The sequence below is a fragment of the Ambystoma mexicanum genome, chromosome 6p (assembly GCF_040938575.1).
Source record: "Ambystoma mexicanum isolate Mex_15411 chromosome 6p, UKY_AmexF1_1, whole genome shotgun sequence".
Taxonomy (NCBI): Eukaryota; Metazoa; Chordata; class Amphibia; order Caudata; family Ambystomatidae; genus Ambystoma; species Ambystoma mexicanum.
This window is the reverse complement of record NC_090935.1, coordinates 825,265,883-825,286,120: the sequence shown is the minus strand read 5'-3', so window position 1 is coordinate 825,286,120 and position 20,238 is coordinate 825,265,883. Positions and strand designations below refer to the sequence as shown.

At 46.6% G+C, this 20,238-nt stretch overlaps 1 protein-coding gene across 1 annotated transcript in view; it reads right to left on the bottom strand.

Moving 5' to 3' along the window:
• PPIP5K2 (diphosphoinositol pentakisphosphate kinase 2) overlaps nt 1–20,238 on the bottom strand; it is a 2,362,281-nt gene that overhangs the window by 58,837 nt on the left and 2,283,206 nt on the right. The window lies entirely within an intron of this gene.

The window sequence follows — 20,238 nt, the reverse complement described above, 5'->3', positions numbered from 1 at the left end:
GTTTGAGGCATCTAATAACGAGATTGGCCTGTATTGTAAGGGGGACAATCTGTTCCTCGCCTTAAAAATCAGTGCGATCAATGCCGCATTCCAAGACGCAGGAAGCTCCCTTTTTAATATAATGCTCCCAAACAAACTTGACATTACTAGGCACTTAGCACTTTATGTTAGCACTTTCATACTGTTCCTTGTGTACTGCTTTAGATAATAAAACGGCACAATTGACGCCTAGCAGTGCACTAAAAGTCTGTTTTTGGCACTTAGCTCTTTATGTCAGTTCCTCTAAACTGTTTCTTGCGCATTGCCTTAGATATTAAACTGGCACAATTGATGCTTAACAGGGCACCTAAAGTTTGGATTTTAGAACTATTCATGTTCATATACATTTTATGATGTTATTGTGTGAATTATTTTTACTTGATTGTAATTTTTGATACTAATAAAATATGATTATAGAATCTAATGTTTGAGGGAGCCTATTCCCCCTTCAACTCATTTGAGTCGATTGTATCCTAATTAATTGTGCATTAATCCGTGTGACCACCCTTTCTTACTTGTTGAATCTATTTGCTCCCCCGGTGCCCGGTTGAGGGGACACCCATCCTTTTGAATTCTCTTCATTACTTGGGACCACAACAAAACATTAGATTTAAAGGTTAAATTAGTCAAGCCATTAGGGCCCGGGGCATTTGATTTTTTACTGGACTTAATGAGAAGGGCAATATCATCCAGGTCCTAAGTGAAAGCCCCTAACCAGCTCATACAAGAGAAGTGGACACAATTTACCAGACCCTGCTTTACATAAACATTTGTAAAATACTTCACACCCAAGCTTCTTCTGTTATTGCTTGAATCTGCAAAAATTGGTCAATCCCTTTGGGTTTACTCAACTGCCAAAACTTGCAGGTGTTATTATCCAAGATACATCCCAGCATTCTTTCTGCATCGTTTATCACTATTAAAAATGTATGGCCTTTCAGCCAATTTCTAAAGCCATTGTTCAACCTTCGAATTTCGGTCCTATCTCCCTGGGGCTTCACCCTTTGTAAAGGTTTGATTTCTGAGCGCATCTGATTTTTACGCACTCAAACCTCAGCATCAAAAGCATGGTTATGACCCAGCATTTTTAACCTTTTTTACAGTTGTTTGGCAGGTAATAAAACCCCACAGGTTGATCGAAAACAAGGGCAAAGCCTCTTGGTGAGCAAATGTCCTTTACAATTGATCTAAATAGGCCAGCAATCTGGACATCAAAGGCCAAAGCGATTGTCTGAGACCACTTCACAGCGTGATTTCTAGGATTTATCTCAACGTTCATTAATATGGCCTTTGTGGGAAAGAATCGTAAAATTGATAGCTCACAGCGCACCATACAATGATCGCTGAGCTCTGTCTGTATTGTCTGCAGATTTCCACCCCCTGAAACAAATCAGCAGATAAAAAGAAGTAATCATCCAGGGTTGAAGGCCAAGGACCGTTATACCATGTGAAACAAGGTGGCAGATCACCAGAAAAGTTACCATTAATCAGAGACATATCCCATGCCTCAAGCGCCTGACAAACCATTAGACCCCTTTCACGGGCCACCCTTGACGTCCTCATCCTATTTGGGGCCTGATGCGTGTCACCATCTAAGCATTTGGCGTTAAAATCTCCCAAAACAATAACTGATACCCCATCCTCTGGGATTTCCCCCAGGAGACAAAATGAAAGTGCAGACAATGCTTCCTCTATCTGTGAGATCTCAGGGCTAAGATATACATTGTAGAGGAGCAGCTTAATGTCTCTGCAGGAAGTCCCACCACTATATTGCCTATATGTTGGAAACCGGAAATTGCGACATGTGCAATGCCAGTAATGCTACCTATACCACGAAGAGCCTTTGGGACAAGGTATCCACTGAGAAAACCCTATGTGCTGTATCCCCGAAGAGATGATGGTCTCCTGAGGGAGATGCCTGAAGAAGTGTGAAGACGTGAAAACGAGAGGCTGGTGATGTCACAAGAAATGAGCGTGACGCACCAAGAAGGTTGACCAAAGAAGAGAATGCATAGACCTTATAGAATCTGATGGTGAAGTAAAGAATCGAGAAGACTTTCATGTGCGGAGTGAAGATTGCATGTGTGAGGAAGCACTGCAGAAATGCAAGTCGTTTTATAACTGTACAGATGCTGTAACGCAAGTAGACTAAGTAATCGTAAAGGCTGGCTATACGTAGTGAATAGACTGCAGTTGGTGCCACCAGTATATATATGTAGAATCTGGACATTCAATGTCACAACTGTAGTAAACTCAACACGTGGAGAAAGGAGGATTGATATCTGTGTGTGTGTCGCACCAAAGAAATACGCCGAGGCAAGATGGACCAAAGGAAGAGTGCTTGGCCTGGTGTCAAAGGCTGAAGCAGCCAAAACTGGTCACCAGTCCTTGTAGAACAGTGAAGGTGAGACGCTGAGGCATCCCTTGTTAAGTTGCAAAGAGAGAACACCATGAGTGCCAAGTTTCTTTATTCAGGACAATTAAATGCTATAAAATGGGCTGATTCACGGTTTCCTGTCACATGAGTTCAAGATGGAAATAGATGTGGGCATGCAAGCCTGAACCTTGATAAGAAAGTGCTCATACTCCCTTATATTCCCTGAGAAGAAAAGCTACTACAAGGCCAAGTTCAAAGACAACCTGAATGGCAGAAGGCATGTGTTACGCTCACCTGACTCCCACGGAGGCGCTGGCCTGGTTTGCGCTGCTGTGACCTCTTCTAAGGTGATGCGCAGGGTTCGGAAGACGGACTGGACCGGGCCCCCAAATCTGGCTTGTCTGGCTCGCAGAAGTATCCTTCTGTAGGCGAAAATAGGGGATTAACTGTCTGCGGGGTAATGCAATCGGCCTCCCACTTTCCCCTCTCACCCTCCTCGAAACCCTTCTGTGATTTCTCGTAGCGTCTCACCTTAGGGTCTGGAAGGACGAGCTCTCCATCCTGCTTCTGATGCAGTGGTGCGTTGGTATCCAGTTACTTCACTGGATTTTCGGATTGGTGAGAACCAAACTTGCTTGGCTTCCAGGTAAGTTTTTTGATAAGAGGTTCCCCTTGTGTCCATGCATTAATGTACTAATGCTACTGTCTTTTTCCCCATAGGGGCCGGGGTACGGAATGCCGGGGAACAGGCACCGACCCGAGATGAGAGGTGAAATCCTTGTAGAAATCAGGTAAGTCTTTAATGAGCGTTTTTTGGTAATGTCTTTTCATTCGCTCATTAACGCTGATGTCTCTTTTTCCCCATAGGGGCCGGGGTCCGGAAATGCCAGGATGCGGCGCGGACCCGAAATGAAGAGGGAATGAATCAACAGGTAAGTCTTAACATGGAGATTTAGCTTTCCTTATTCCCTTCTCTCTCTCACCTTTTGTTCTGGTCTTTTTCTCCCTAGGCGCTGGGGCGTGACTGCGAATCCGGATGATCGCTGCTGAACATGGAGGCGCCTGTAAAGGTGAGTGGAATGCGGCGCTGCAGCGATCGACGCAATGAGCTTTTAAATAAAAGTCTTCCTTTTCAGGATTGTCGGCGAGATGTCTTCGGGATGCGGATTTAGCAGGTAAGGACTTTTCCTTCTTCTGTTCTCTTCTTCTCTTCCTTTGCAGGTGATCCAGGATGCTGGCAGGCGTGGCAGAAGTCAGGATGCAGGAGCAGACACGGTGAGCGTCCAGCTGCTAGATGCAGAACTACGCGAAGCACGTGTGGCTGTTCGGGTGGGGTTTAAATAGCCTTGGAAGAAGTTCCAGGTATGTATCCTTCCTCCAATCAGGTATGTATCCTTCCCCGACCACGCCCGGATGGTAAATTAGTCTCACAGGTAAAGTAGTTCCTTTCAGGCCTCAAGGAGGCCGGAATCCTGCAGCATGGTCTGCATCAGGTAAGTGCACCCAAGCACTCCCATAATGAGCCTGGCGCCTATGGCGCCAGGACTGATGTCTTTTATGAGCCTGGCGCCATAGGTGCCAGGACACTGTCCAAAGGGCCCCTATATGGGGTTGCTGGGTCCTTCCTTGGGGACTGGATGTCCGCTTTCAGGGACGCAGGGCTTGAAGCGGCTCCCCGGGAGCGGGCATCATGACAGCACTCCCCCCACCCCCCAAGGCCCCTCCCAAGGTTGTTCCCACGGGGGCGCTGATCTAGTCTGGATTACTGCGGCCTCTTCTAGCGTGATGTGCAGGACCCGGAACACCGATTGGACAGGACCTCCAAATCGTGCTTCCTTGGCCCGTAGGAATATCCTTCTGCAGATGAGAAAGGGGATTAACAGTCTGCAGAATGGTGTGCTAGCTCCCCTCTTCCCCCCTCCATTCCTCTCTATTCCTCCAAACCCGGTTTAAGCTCACCTTATGGTTTGGAAGGTTGAACTCTCCATCCTGCTTCTGGTGCAGGGGCGCGCGTTCGTCCAGTTACTTCACTGGTTTTCAGAATGGCGCTGGCAAAATCCACTTGACTTTCCTGAGCGATGCGCCGTAAGTATGAAAGTTCAAAGTTCAAGTGAGGCCCCCTTTATGCTGTCTTTCTCACCTGTGATCTGTCCTTTATTTCAGGTGCAGAATGAAGGCGATGCTTCGAGGGGTTAACCTGCCGAGGTGAGTAGTAATGAGGGCGATCCCTCTAGATGTCCTTATCATTCCTCTGAAATGTCTCTAGTCCTTTCCCCATAGGGGCCGGGGTACGGTACCTGCCAACGGGGCAGCGCCGACCCGAAATGTGGAAGAAAAGCCAGTAAGTATTATGGCTGTTAATCAGGCTTTCCTTCTGTGTGTCCTTCTGCTCACCTTTTGTTTCTTCCTCTCTCCCCTAGTTGCAGAGATGTGGCGTCCGATGCTGACAGCCGCGATGGAGCCGGGAGATGTCTCGAGGACAGGACAGGTGAGTGAAGCGTGGCGCTGCAGCGTGCAACGCAATGCTTTTAAATTGAAGTCTTCCTTCAGGGATGCTAGCGAGAAGATTCCGGATGCAGGTAAGAAGCTTGAAATAATCCTTGGTTTTCACCTTTCTCTTCTCTTCCTTCCTTGCAGGTCTTCCAGGTTCAAGACGGGCGTGGCTGTAGTCCAGGAGCAGGAGCAGACACGGTGAGCGTTAAGCTGCAGGAAGCAGAACAACGTGAAGCATGAGCTGCTGTCTGGGCGTGGCTTAAATAGTCTCCAAAGAAGTCCCAGGTATGTATCCTTCCCCAACTAGGTATGTATCCTTCCCTGGCCACGTCCGAGTGAAAAAATAGTCCCTATGAAAAAATAGTCCCTTTCAGGTCTCAGGGAGGCCTGAAGCGTGCAGCATGATCTGCATCAGGTAAGTGCACAAAACACCTCCCTTTATGAGCCTGGCGCCTATGGCGCCAGGACTGATGTCCAACATGAGCCTGGCGCCAAAGGCGCCAGGACTGAGTCCAAAGAGTCCCTATAAGGGGCCGCTGGGCTTTTACCCGAGGGCATGATGCCTGCTGGTGCTGGGCCTGGCCTGATGCTCCGGGGGTAGGCATCATGACACCGGGGGTTTTGGTTTGTCTGGGAAGAGTCGGTGGAATTTCCTGACTAATCGAGGTGCATGCACATGGTCGCTGGGTTCCCACGACCTCTCCTGAGGTCCGTACCCCTTCCAATCAATTAGGTAGAACAGTTTTGACCTAAACATTTTTGAGTCTAAAATGTTCTTCACTTCGAATTCGGGCTCCCCATCTATTATAATAGGTTCTGGAGGTTTGAGTAGTCGGGTTCCGGGTACCACTGGTTTCAGAAGTGACACATGAAAAACAGGGTGAATTCGCATACTAGCTGGTAAATCAAGTTTAACAGCCACTGGGTTAATTATTGCCGTAATAGAATAAGGTCCCAGATATTTTGGGTTAAAAGTTTGAGGCCCTTTGAGTGGTAAATGTCTGGTAGCTAACCACACTTGATCCCCAATCTGATACGGAGGTGCTTCACTCCGATGTAGATCAGCATTCTCCTTGTATTTTCTCTTGGCTTGTTGTAAATGCGTAGTTGCTCCTTGAAGGCTTGGGTAATTGTAGAATGCAGATGTTCTACTGCAGGCATTCCGAGGTTCTGAGGTGAGTCAAGGTTTGAGGTTCGAGGGTGATGCCCAAACAAAGTATAAAAAGGACTGTGGCCAGTTCCAGAGTGTACCGAATTATTATATGCGTATTCGGCTATCCAAAGAATGTCTTTCCAGTTGCTTTCAGATTGCTGTAACATACACCGTAAGTACTGTTCAAGGGTCTGATTTGTCCTCTCGGTCTGACCATCGGCCTGAGGGTGGTGACTGGTCGATAATCTTACGTCGATCTGCGCCATTCGACATTTGCACCAGAAGTGGGAAATGAATTGGCTTCCCCGGTCAGAGATTAGTATAGATGGGAATCCATGTAGCCGAACAATATTTTCGAGGAATTCTTTGGCTAGGACAGAAGCTGAAGGTAAACCTTTCAAAGGAATAAAGTGGGCCATTTTGGAAAACAAATCCACAATTACCAGAATAGTATTGTACCCCGAACAAGGAGTCAGGTCCGTAATAAAATCCATTGATAGGGTGTGCCAGGGTGCTGGTGGTATGTCTAGAGGTTGAAGGAGACCGGCTGGTCTTTTCTTTTGACTTTTATTTTGGGCGCAAACACCACAGGACATCACAAAAGATTTAACATCTTTTCGCCAAGAGGGTCACCAAAATTGTCGTTTCACCTTTTCCTCTGTCTTGGCAATACCGGGGTGTCCCTCTATTAATGTATCATGATAACCGGAAATAACTAGTTTGTGTAATTCCTTATGTGGCAGGAATAAGCGTCCTTGGAAATAAGGTAAACCATTATCTATGGTAAAGTCTGATCCCTTTTGTATCCATTCCTGTAAGGTTGTAGGGTCCAGGAGTTGTTTCACTCTGGCTTGAATGTCTTCAAGCGTCTGTAACAAAGTCATGCCTAGAATCCTCTGTTCGGGAATTATTGGTACTGGTTCTGAGTTTGTATCAGATTCTCCCATTCCAATTCGGGATAAGGCTTCTGCTTTGCCATTCTTGCAGCCAGGTCGATAGGTAATCACGAAATCAAATTCAGCGAAAAACAAAGCCCATCGGAGCTGCCGTGATGACTGAGCCTTGGCGGTTTTCAAATACTGTAAATTCCGGTGATCAGTGATCACTGTGATGGTATGTCGAGCGCCAAGCAGATAATGCCGCCAGGCATTAAAAGCGGACTTAATGGCTAACAGTTCTTTGTCCGTGATTGCATAATTAACCTAGGGTGCCGAGAATTTTCTGGACCAGAATGCTACGGGATGCAGTTGGTTGGTTTCGGGATCTCTTTGGGACAGGACAGCTCCCATGGCTAGGCTGGTTGCGTCAGTCTGGACGACATAAGGGAGATCTGGACGCGGGTGTTTCAATATAGGTGCGGAGGTAAACTTACGATTTTAAATCCTGAAAGGCCTGCTCGGCTTCTTCAGACCATTCAAAACGTTTATTTTTCCTCAAGAGTGCAGTAATGGGTTGTACCACGCGTGAAAATTCTGGGATAAACCTGCGATAGAAATTGGCAAAGCCGAGCATGCTTTGAACCCCTTTTACAGAGGTAGGTGATGGCCATTTGAGGATGGCATCCACTTTTCTTGAGTCCATTCGGACTCCTTTGGGTCCTAGGATGAAACCTAGAAACTCGACTTTTGTGGTATGGAAAACACATTTCTCCAATTTAGCAAATAGTTTTTGTTGGCGCAGTTTTTCAAGTACTGCTCTGACGTGTTTTCTGTGATCAGATTCCGAAGAGGAGTACACCAGAATGTCATCGATATATACGACAACACAAACATCGATGAGTTCCCGAAGGACATCATTCATGAAGTATTGGAAGGCAGCCGGCGCGTTACACAATCCGAAAGGCATCACCTGGTACTCGAATAATCCGTATTTAGTATGGAAGGCAGTTTTCCATTCGTCGCCTTCTTTAACTCGTACCAGATGATAAGCCCCCGGAGATCTAACTTGGTGTATATGCAAGCGTCCTTCACCTGGTCAAGGAGTTCAGGGATCAGAGGCAGAGGATAACGGTTTTTAACCGTTATCTGGTTCAATGCGCGGTAATCGATACAAGTTCTAAGGTCGCCTTCTTTTTTGGGCACGAAGAACAAAGCCGAGGATGCCGGGGACTTTGACGGGCGAATAAAACCATTAGCTAGGTATTAGTCCAAATATTGTCTCAAATGCAGATTCTCAGGTTCGGTAAGGTCATAAATCCTGCTAAAAGGGGGTTGTGCACCGGGCACCAGATCGATTTGGCAATCGTACGATCTGTGAGGAGGTAACGTGTTGGCCTGTTCCTTTTGGAAGACGTCCTGAAAGTCTTGGTATTCCGGAGGGAGTTGCATGGAGGCAGAGGTTACAGATGCTAGATTAATCGTCAGGTTTTCTGGGTAGCAGGTTTGTGTACAATCCGGGAAGGTTATTCTCTTAGCTCGCCAATCAATTCGAGGATTTTGTGTCTCTAACCAAGGGATTCCAAGAATAACCTGAAACTGTGGAGCCTTGATTACATCAAACACAACACCCTCCCGATGGCCGTCGGGACCAATAAGAGTCACCTCAGTAGTGGAATGTGTTACCGGTCCAGAGGCAATTTCAGTTCCATCGACTGTGGTGATGACATCTTTGCTGGTTTTAGGACGGAGAGGGAGGTTAATCCTAGAGACCAATTCACGATCCACATAGTTTCCAATAGCCCCACTATCGATGTATGCCTTTATTGCATGCAACCGCTTAGGCTGTTCTGGATCTACGAGAACAATTGGCACAATGAAATGCGAGGTCTGAGAGTTAGATTTCAAGCTCGGCAAGCGGACCCCTACACTTGTCGGGCGGAGTCGTTTCCCGAAACAGAGTCTTCATGGTTTTTATCAGCGGCTCCTACCGCCTTTCGGGGCGGTTTTGCCGGGCAATCTCGTAGAAAGTGTCCAGAATTCCCACAATAAAGACATAATTTTAACTGCCGCCTCCTTTCACGTTCCTTTTGAGTTAAGGGTCCTTTAACCCCTCCAATTTGCATAGGCTCAGAGACATCAACTCCCTTGGGATTAGCATGGGTCTTGACCAACACCCGGGTCTCAAACCTGGACCGATCTGCTTTTCTGTTTTGAAGTCTGTGATCCAATTGGACCACTAAGTCTATATACTCTGTGCATTCTTGGGGCGGATTTACAACTTGGGCCAAGACATCTTTAAGTTCTCCGCGAAGGCCTCGATAAAACAACGTGACTCTTTTATCCTCTGGCCATCCCGTTTCCACAATTAGTCTATTAAAGGTTGCAATATAGGATAGGAGGTCCTGATTGCCCTGTCGCAGGGATAGAAGTTCGTCATCCAGAGCCTGCCCCTGAGAGTGTTGAGCAAATAACCTTTCCATGCTTGCTTGAAACCTTTGAAAATCACGGAGAATCGGGTCATCTTGCGTAACCAGTGGAACTGACCAATCGGCAGCGCAGCCGCTGAGATATGACAATACAAAGGCTACCTTGGTCTGATCATTAGGGAAGGCCCCAGGTCAGCATAGGAAGTGCAAACGACACTGATTCATGAATACGGCGAATCGTTTTGGGTCCCCAGAAAAGCGTTCGGGTGGGGCCAGCGGCATATTTCCAGGTAGATTAATCTGCACAGGGTTACTGGAAACCACAGGAGCGGGGTTCCCTCCTGAACCGGGTAGAGGAGTTTGCCCAGCTTGACCTTGCAAAAGCTGTCTGGCCAGGTCATCAGTTCTTTCCTTTGATATTATTAATTCCCTCCTGAGGGCATTAGTCTCTTGACGAGCGGCATGTACTTCGGCCCGTCATTCCCCCAGTAATTGGGCCAACTGATCAGTCTCAGAACTTTCCATAGCGCCTGGGTGGGAATTTGTGGGAATGCTTCGCGTTCTGTTACGCTCACCTGACTCCCACGGAGGCGCTGGCCTGGTTTGCGCTGCTGTGACCTCTTCTAAGGTGATGCGCAGGGTTCGGAAGACGGACTGGACCGGGCCCCCAAATCTGGCTTGTCTGGCTCGCAGAAGTATCCTTCTGTAGGCGAAAATAGGGGATTAACTGTCTGCGGGGTAATGCAATCGGCCTCCCACTTTCCCCTCTCACCCTCCTTGAAACCCTTCTGTGATTCCCCGTGGCGTCTCACCTTAGGGTCTGGAAGGACAAGCTCTCCATCCTGCTTCTGATGCAGGGGCGCGTTGGTATCCAGTTACTTCACTGGATTTTTGGATTGGTGAGAACCAAACTTGCTTGGCTTCCAGGTAAGTTTTTTGATAAGAGGTTCCCCTGGTGTCCATGCATTAATGTACTAATGCTAGTGTCTTTTTCCACATAGGGGCTGGGGTACGGAATGCCGGTGAACAGGCACCGACCCGAGATGAGAGGTGAAATCCTTGTAGAAATCAGGTAAGTCTTTAATGAGCGTTTTTTGGTAATGTCTTTTCATTCGCTCATTAACACTGATGTCTCTTTTTCCCCATAGAGGCCGGGGTCCGGAAATGCCAGGATGCGGCGCGGTCCCAAAATGAAGAGGGAATGAATCAACAGGTAAGTCTTAACATGGAGATTTAGCTTTCCTTATTCCCTTCTCTCTCTCACCTTTTTGTTCTGGCTTTTTTTTCCTTAGGCGGTGGGGCGTGACTGCGAATCCGGATGATCGCTGCTGAACATGGAGGCGCCCTGTAAAGGTGAGTGGAATGCGGCACTGCAGCGATCGACGCGATGAGCTTTTAAATAAGTCTTCCTTTTCAGGATTGTCGGCGAGATGTCTCCGGGATGCGGTTTTAGCAGGTAAGGACATTTCCTTCTTCTGTTCTCTTCTTCTCTTCCTTTGCAGGTGATTCAGGATGCTGGCAGGCGTGGCAGAAGTCAGGATGCAGGAGCAGACACGGTGAGCGTCCAGCTGCTAGATGCAGAACAACGTGAAGCACGTGTGACTGTTCGGGTGGGGTTTAAATAGCCTTGGAAGAAGTTCCAGGTATGTATCCTTCTTCCAATCAGGTATGTATCCTTCCCCGACCACGCCCGGATGGTAAATTAGTCCCACAGGTAAAGTAGTTCCTTTCAGGCCTCAAGGAGGCCGGGATCCTGCAGCATGGTCTGCATCAGGTAAGTGCACCCAAGCACTCCAATAATGAGCCTGGCGTCTATGGCGCCAGGACTGATGTCTTTTATGAGCCTGGCGCCATAGGCGACAGGACACTCTCCAAAGGGCCCCTATATGGGGTTGCTGGGTCCTTCGTTGGGGATTGGGGACTGGATGTCCGCTTTCGGGGACGCAGGGCTTGAACCGGCTCCCCGGGAGCGGGCATCATGACAGCATGAGTGATGAGTGATGATGGGCTAATTGGGTGGGGAGGTACAGTCAAGTCGACGCACCAGCATCTGGGGTACCAGTTTACGTGCTGCTGCTGCTAGAGAATCCAATGTTCCAGAAGGGTACAAGTGTGCCAACCAATTGTAGAGGGCCATATAACGAAGGGCCTTATAGTTTGAGAGCCAATCATGTACCGTGTTACTGTCAAAGATGAGGTGCACAAAGGGAGGGCATGAGTTGCCCACTTGACTATAGAGACCCAATCACAATCCAATGCCTTATAGAAAGTATACTTAGATACTCAGCTTAGTCCAATCACAATCCCATGTAGGTTTATGTAGTTTGCCACGTAGTATGACATCACGTACAAGTTTTTGATATAAAAGTGATGTTTTTTATGAAATGCATTGAGACCATGCTGTGAGACGTCCGTTGATGCCCATTGTACTCCCAGTTTTAGATAATTGAGAATAAAACAGACACTTTGCCAACTTCCTGAGTCGGTCTTCTTATTTCGTATGTCGCCTCCAAGGCCTCCTGCTTGGGAGGGGGGACACCCGCACCCTCAGCGGCATGTTTCTGAAACATTTCAAGCATGGAGACCTTGACATCTTCCCACTGTTGACTAGTGGTTGGCCCAGCTGAATGCTTACCTCCTTTCATCAACAAATCAGAGTCTCAACGGTGGTGCCTCCTTTTCTTTCAAGATGACAAAGAGGAAGAGTGGCTCCTAGAATGGGACCGCTCTATTTTCGCCCATGTTTCTCCTTACTTTTTTCGGAGGTAGGCCTTTCAGCCTAGGCCTCCGAGGACCAGAATGTCGACCGCGATGGCGCTCGGCCTAACGCGTGTTTGGCAGCCCGTTGGCGCACCGATTTCAGGTGCATTTTAATGCACAACAGACACCCCTCCATATCGTCACCCATGCCAAGGCACCACAGGCCTATCTCATGTGGGTGAGTAACCGACATTTTGGAGTGGCAGTCGGAACACTGCTTGAAACCCAAAACCCAGGCGACGGAAATCTTGCGGTCAATGAAAAAACTGTATTCTGGCCAAAATACGTCATGTAGAGTTGAAGTCTCGATCATCGTGTTACTAAAGCAGCGCAGAAAAAAAAGGAACTATACGATGCCTGAGGTCACGTAACAGCCGACAATCGAACACCGCGCAAGACGGATCGACGACCAAGAAAAGGTCCACTATGCCCCCTGTCGAAAGCAGCAGAGCTGAATGAGGATATCTATCAGATGAGGAATCTGTGCGAGAAAGGCAATCCATTGAAACCGTCCTGGCTGAACAGAATGAGCTGGCCCGTAAAATAACAGCACTCGAACAGCAAATAAAATAGAATGGGTCTCCAATAAGCATGAAGATTCCGAAAAACAGGTCTAGGAGGAATAATATCAGACTTCGGTGGATACCCTTGGCCATATCGGATGCAGATCTGGAAGAATATGTGTAGGCCCTATTTTGCCACAACTGCTGAGTGACACATCAGGCAATATCATCGTACTGAACCGCACACATAGTGTCTACACCTCCTATCAGCAAAAGAAAAACTTGCTTCTAGATATGCTGACAAGGGTACACCTCTTCCAAACTAAGAGGTGGATCATGAAGGGGGCACGCAGGCAAGAACATGTTACATTTTGAGACTCTCCTGTTATGGCTTAGGCGACACTGATGAAGCAGAAGCGATTGCATCTGATTACAGGCTGGTTGACCGATAAACACATCCGTTACAGATGGACTTTCCCGTGTGGACTTCGATTTGGGTATCAAGGCAAATCCTATCATATATCCAAGGAGGACGAAATGGCAGACTTAATGGGGAATGGACGAAGCCTTGCAGTGAGCGAATGTTTTGCTGAATGGAGAACTGGAGAATCACTGGCCTTGCTTAAGCTAAATTGGAAGGATGGCGACAGGCACGCCGTTCTGCGAACGGGAGAGGCCATGGGCCCCGAAAGGTAGATGCCACTTGATACAGAACTGGTCCTCGGCTTGAAGGAGGTTGGACCCAGCTAGTGTATCTGCAGTAGTTTGATGGATGTGGGGGCTTTTGAGGAGGGGTCCTTGCAGTTTCCCTACATAGATATGTTTATCGTAGGAGTGGATGGTGGTCGAGTTGGAGGTTGTGGGGGCGGAGAGGGCTACCGAATTAGGCCCCATGCACACAGGGACACGTTATAGGTCCCGGTTGGGACAGCGATGATATGTGTTGCCGCAAGGGTGGTGAGGGGGTTGTTGTCGGGGGAGGGGAAGTTTGACAGTTTGCTGTTTGGTTGGCGTGGCTGGGTACCCGTTAGACATCTGGATTGAGGGAATAATGAGAAAGTGACAAAGGGAGTTACACACGCCCCTTTGAGAAACGCTGATCTATAGATGGTGACGCTTAATGTTCAGGGTTTGAACTTGCCTGTGAAGCAGCAATCCATTTTGAAACGCTTGGCGGAGTTGGGGGCCTCGCTTGGTTGCTTTTATTCAAGAGATGCACCTGATTCCGAATGATGAGGGGCGGATGAGAAAAGGTATTTCCTCACCAATGTTTTGCTTCTAGTGGGACAAAGAAGAGAGGGGTGGTGATATTGATAGGCACCACGCTTGTGTTTTAAGAAGCGGTTTATATAGAAAGACCCTGAGAGGAGATTGCCGGTGCTTAAAGGGATAATAGGTGAGCAAATATTTACGTTTACTATGGTCTATGCTCCTAATGAGGGGTAGGATCATTTTTTGGCATTGTTGCTCCAGCAAGTTAGATGTTGGTGCGAGGGACAAGTGGTGGTGAGAGGCAATTTCAACTGTTATGGGCCCCACATTAGATAAAACACTGGTTCCCATGAGTAATAATATACTCAGGCAAACCCTGTGGAAGTTTATTAGGGATCTCGGGCTCATACAAACCTGGAGGTTTTTTCATCACAACAACAGGGACTAGCCCCAATGCTCATCAGCACATAATGGGTTTTTTGAGAAATTATATGGTTCTGTTGTTGGCGACGTTGATACCACAGATTCTCTCGATTGAATTTGGAGACAATTATCTTACGGATCACACCCCTGTTATTCTTCAGGTTGAAATGCCCAAACCTAGACGGTTGTGGATTGACGAGTGGTCTGGGATGCAGGTAAGGCATTATTTAGGGGGGGAATATATCACACAGATGGGAGCCTATCTGATAAACAGAGATTTACAGTGGGTGGCCTTAGAAAGGTGGGTGAAAGTTGACGAAGCACTACATAAAACTCAGCAGTTGCTTAAATCATTACAGTCCCTGCAGAAAATTTAGAGCACAATTAGAAGCCCTGGTGCCGGATCGTTCTGCGCAAATGCTGCTTCAAACAAAACAGACATATTATGTACAAGGGGACAAGGACAATCATTTCTTGGCGGCCAATCTTAGGAAACAGAGGGCCCGGAATTATATTGTGAAATTGCAGGATGGGGCCGGTGTGCTGAAAAGCACAGAGGCGGACAAGTTGGCGATTAAGGAACAATTCCATGCGGACCTCTTGACGATGGAGGATACAAGTCTGACAAGGCAGGATGGCTTCCTGCGCAAGCTTCGGCTGCCTCAGCTGTCTGACGAGGACAAGTCGTGTTTGGAGGGACCCATCACGGCAGAGGAAGTGGCAAAGACACACACAGGACGATGTAAGATGGGCAATTGACGTTATTGAGCTGGGGACCAAGTCTGGGCAGCACTTTTCTATAGTGGATTTTGACGGGAGGCATGCTTTCAATAGTCTAGATTGTGGTGTCCTTGATCGTCATTGATTTTTTCCATGGCTATGGAACCTCTGGCAGCTCTAATTTGACAGGACCCACGAATATTGGGAGAGGACAGCAAGGAGGGCGTGCACAAGATCGCGCTATACGCGGATGATATGCTCTTATTCATGAGGGATACATGGACAACGCTGCCAAGAGTGATGTCAGTGTTGCAGGACTTTGCAGGGGTTTCAGGGTTTACTATTAAATATACTAAGTCAAACGCCCTACATATAATAAAGGACCCTAGGAGACATTATGCTCCTGCAGTACAGATATTCATTGGTCTGGGAGCAGAGGGAGTTCGAATACCTGGGGATAACCCTAACGAAAGAATATAAGACCTTATTTATTTTATTTTTATGTTATTTATTTGTTACACGCCCAGACCCTGGGGTATCACGGCATGGTTACAGACAGCTTTGGCATTAGTCATACAATTACATTTATACAGTGAGCAGTCGTTAACAAACAGGAAATCATATAGCACATACATGGACATTATTTACAGGCTCAGTTGGTGATCTTGGGCTGACATGGATTAGCAGAGCGCAATGCTAATATTGGTTAAATAACCAGGATTTTAGCTTCTTCTTAAAGCCAATGATATAAGTCTCTTTTTGAGGGGGAGAGTGTTCCAGTGTTTAGGGTTTAGCACTATGAAACTACCCGCTTTGGTAGTTTTGTAGCACGGAGACAGTTGTCATTAGATCTCAGTGTTCTGGTGGATTCTTTTTTCTGTATGGTGTTATTGAGATAGATGGAGCTTTTTTGGCAAGACATGTATGAGTGATACAGAGTGTTTTAAAGTTAAGTCTACCTTTGATGGATAGCCAGTGGGCATCCTTCCTAGTCTTAGAGATGTGATCATACTTGTTTTATCCTTAATGCTGCTCATGAGCTGCAATTTGGTGAGGTTGGATGTGGAGGTTCCTAGCAATAGTACATTGCAGTAATCTAGGTTAAGCAATTGGCGGGGGTCAGAAATTGTCGACTTACCGCGATAAGCTTGGCTGTATAAGCCGTGGATGAGGATTAGTGTATTAATGTGTTTGCACATGGTGAGATTGGCATCTAGGTATCCGCCTAATGTTTTCAGTTGCTTCAGTACTGGGATCAGGGTACCGTCAATATTGATGGAGGGATAGTCTGGGTGGAGGGCAGCTATTTTAGAAGGGGATCCAACGACTAGGACTTCTGTCTTTTCATCATTAAGACAGAGACTATTCAATGGCATCCAATTTTGGATGATGGCATATATTTTATTAATGGTCACTGTGTCTTGATCGTAGTTCCCTGAGATGGGTATGAGGATCTGGGTGTCATCTGCAAAAAGGCCGAGAAGAGGAGCTTTTGTGCAGGCATTGTAGCGTATGGGAGAGAGGCATGGGGAGAGGCATGGGGTACTCCGAGGGGTACTGGCATAGGATCAGCCGCCTCTTTGCCTATGGCAACTCTGGAAGTACGATCTGCTACGAAAGATTTCACCCACAAGGCGGCATTATTCGGAAAGTTGAAATCCTTGGCGAGTGACGTGCATAGTTTGTCGTGGTCTACGAGTTCAAATGCAGCGGAGAGATCTAACAGTAGTAGTATGCACAGTTTTCCTGAGTCTCTGATAGCGTACATTCAAATTTTTACATCCAGAAGAGCTGTTTCCGTGCTATGATTGGGCCTAAAACCTGATTGTCTAGTTCTGAGGAGTTGGTGCTGTTCCAGATGTGTTTGAATTTGAGTGTATGCTATTTTATCTATGAGTTTGAGTAAAATGGGACTGTAGTAATTGGACGGTATAGTGGGGTCCAGTGTAGGTTATTTGAGAAGTGGGGTGACCCAGGCTTCTTTGATGCTAGCTGGGACTGTGTTAGTGTTAAACGAGGAATTGACAAAATTGGTGATGGTGGGGGTAAGGGTGGAAGCGCATGCTTTGACTAGTTTAGCTGGGACGCTGTCCCCTTTACAATTGGAAGCTTTTAACTTAGAGATGGTATCAAGCACTAATTCTTGAGTGACTGGACTAAAGTGGAAGAGGGATTTAGAGTCATCATTGCTCATAACGAGGGGAATGGGGGTAGAAGCCTTTTTATCAGCTAGTAGCAATCTTTTGGTTGTGATTTTATTTTGTAGCAGCGGTGTATGGTGGTGCACCATTCTTTACTTGTATTGGCGGAGGTCAAAGTGGGTGTGGGGTTTTCTAATTCTCTTAGGATAGAGAAGAGTTCCTTGGAATCTGATGCTGCGATACTGAAACGTGAATTGTAAACGTTAGCTTTATGGGAGATAATGGCTGTTTTATAGGTTTTGTTGGTGTCCCTAAATGCTTTGGCGGAGTCGGAGGTGGGATGTTTGTAGTAGGTGTGCTCAAACGTTTAGCCCTTCTTAGGGAGACTAATTCTTCGTTGAACCCGATGTGGGTCATTTTGTTGGAACGTCGCGTTTTGGTTGTGATAGGTGCTACTTAGTCAATAGTAAGGGTGAGGCATTTATGGTAGTACTCGGCAATGACACTTGGATCATTGCTAATGACTAGGTTTGATTTTAGAGTTTTGTAGAGGGAAGGGACACAGTTCTCTACAGCAAGGGCTTCTAGTATCATAGGTTTCCATTACTTTGGTCTTGGGAGGGCAGGGCTCATCACTCATAATGGTGAATTCTAAGCAGAAGTGATCTGTCCAGCTGGGAGGGGGGGGGGGTAATTGAGTCTATGGTGATCCTGGTGTTAAGTGAGATAATCCAGTCAAGGGTTCTGCCTTTGATATGAGTTGGGGCATTAACCAGTTGGATGAAATTCATGTCATTAAGTGCTGCAGATTTGGGGTCTACGTCGTCAATGAAGCCTAGGTTAAGGTCTCCAAGGATAATACATTTTGTGTTGGGTTTAATGATGGATAGTGTAATGTCTGTTTCTGGGTGACTGTTGAGACTAGGAGATCTGTAGATAACCATAATATTGATCATGGTTTTCTTGTTCATGGCGAGTTTACTTAGTACTAATTCGTACCCTGCGATGTCTTCAATGGAACTGGATCTGATTTGTAGCTCACTCCTGGTTATGATGGCTTATACGGAGCAAACATTCCACCGCTATGGAAGCAGCTCCAGAATGTCCTGAAGCGATGTGATTCGCAGGAACTCATGTTTTACACAGATAGTTGCGATAAAAATGATGCTACTGCCTCAGATCCTATGTGTCATGAGCTCTTCCCCCTGTGGAGTTTCCAGCCCACATGTCCAAGATTCTACAATCCGACATCCTCTCCATTATCTGGCAAAAGAAGCGCCCAAGGGTCGCTAGGTCAGTTCTCTTTCATTTACCATGGCTGGGGGGATTGGGAGTGCCTGAGAGTAAGCGATAAGTAATGGCGTCCCAAGTGGCTTCGATACTGTATTGGTCCGGTGCGGATCGGGAGAAGGGTTGGTATAAGCTTGAACAGGAGGGGGTCACGACTAGCCGGCTGGAAAATGTTCAGTTCTTGAGGTGGTGTGGGGGGGGGGAATCCGGAGGGGCAGTAGGCACCCTGGTGTACTTGGATCAAGCTCTACGGTGGGAAAAATATGTCTAGACTTGGGGCTGTACAGTCCGATGTGCTATAATAATGACTTTTCCCTGGGATGGAAAAATGGGTACTATGGGGGGACGGGGACGCAAGGCTCTCACTCTGCAGGACCTTTATCGAGAAAGGGTCCCACTGCGGTTTGAAGACTGCAAGGGAAAATTCCATATTGGTACTTGGTTACCACTCGGCTTAGATATGACAGTACGAGAGCGAGTAGCGGCCGGGGGTATCTCAAGGCTATATCGATCAATAGATAAGGCTGTCTAGGAGATACACTTCCATATATGGACAGGTGGGAAATGGAATTGGGAAAATTAATCGAAGAGGAAGAAAGGAGCCAGATATGAAAAAGGCTGTGCTGGGCATCAAGATGTATGGCCATTCATGAATCTACCTATAACATTTGTTACAGGTGGTATATGATCCAACAGCATGTCCACAAAATGAACACTCAATTCTCACCCCTGTGCTGGAGACAATGCAGGGAAGTGGGAAATCTTAGTCACATGTGGTGCTCCTCTCCGAAGGCGCAGTTATTTTGGAAAGAAATGTTGGGGCATATGAAGGACATAATGAGAGTATGGCTTCCGGAAGACCCAAAGGTGATTCTGTTGGGTAAAACAGCGGAAGATACATATGCAGCAAGTGGGGCAGAGCAATCCTTATTATGCACCTATTGACTGCAGCCAGAATGACGTTGGCCCAGGGTGGAAAACAAAGGAGGGTCCTGTGGTTGCTTTGTGGTGGGTCAATATATCAGGGGTTCTGGAAATGGAAAAGATATGTGCACTGACACGTGGCACCTACTTGATGTTTCTTAAAGTGTGGTCTCCCTTTCACGATCATGTCAGAGTAAAAGAGCAACAGTTTTGTAGACCTGGGTTGCTCAAGAGTTTATCCAATTTGTGAAATTATGAAGGGAATATTTTGAGGACAGCTGGGGCGCATAAAGGTTCAAAGTCTGATGGGCTCAGGCTATGCCATATTGTTTTTATTGTTGTTGGGAGTTTGGGGTGGAGGGACGTAATTTGAATATTAAAACTTGTTGTCACTGGAGTAACACTGGGATTCAGTTAGGCGATGGTTCCTCTATTGTTTGCCTTCCATTGTGTTTATGTTGTCGCTAAAGTGAACTGAATGTATCATATTTCTCTGGTGATGATACTTGAATAAAGAAAGATTGCAAAACAAGTGAAGTTCACTTATTACAAATTAAGTCAACCATGTTAATAACAAAATAATTAAATGCCTGAGGGCAAAAGAGAGGCGGATCATGGGTTCGGAGGATGGTTTATGAATGTGTAAAATGACTCTACGTAAGTGATTGCAACCAGTGAATTTTATTTTCTTCATTGGTATCAGAGTTTTTCGGGACAGGATTTTATGAATTTAAGCAATTATATTTATATAATACCTAGAGAGTCAAGCAAAATACCTAGATAGTCAAGCAACACAGTATAAGTATGTTAAATACATTCAACTGTACCCAATTGTATTTCTGCTAAAGGGAGTACAATGCAATTTCTGCTACAAGTCATACTTTGACATTTTTAAAAAA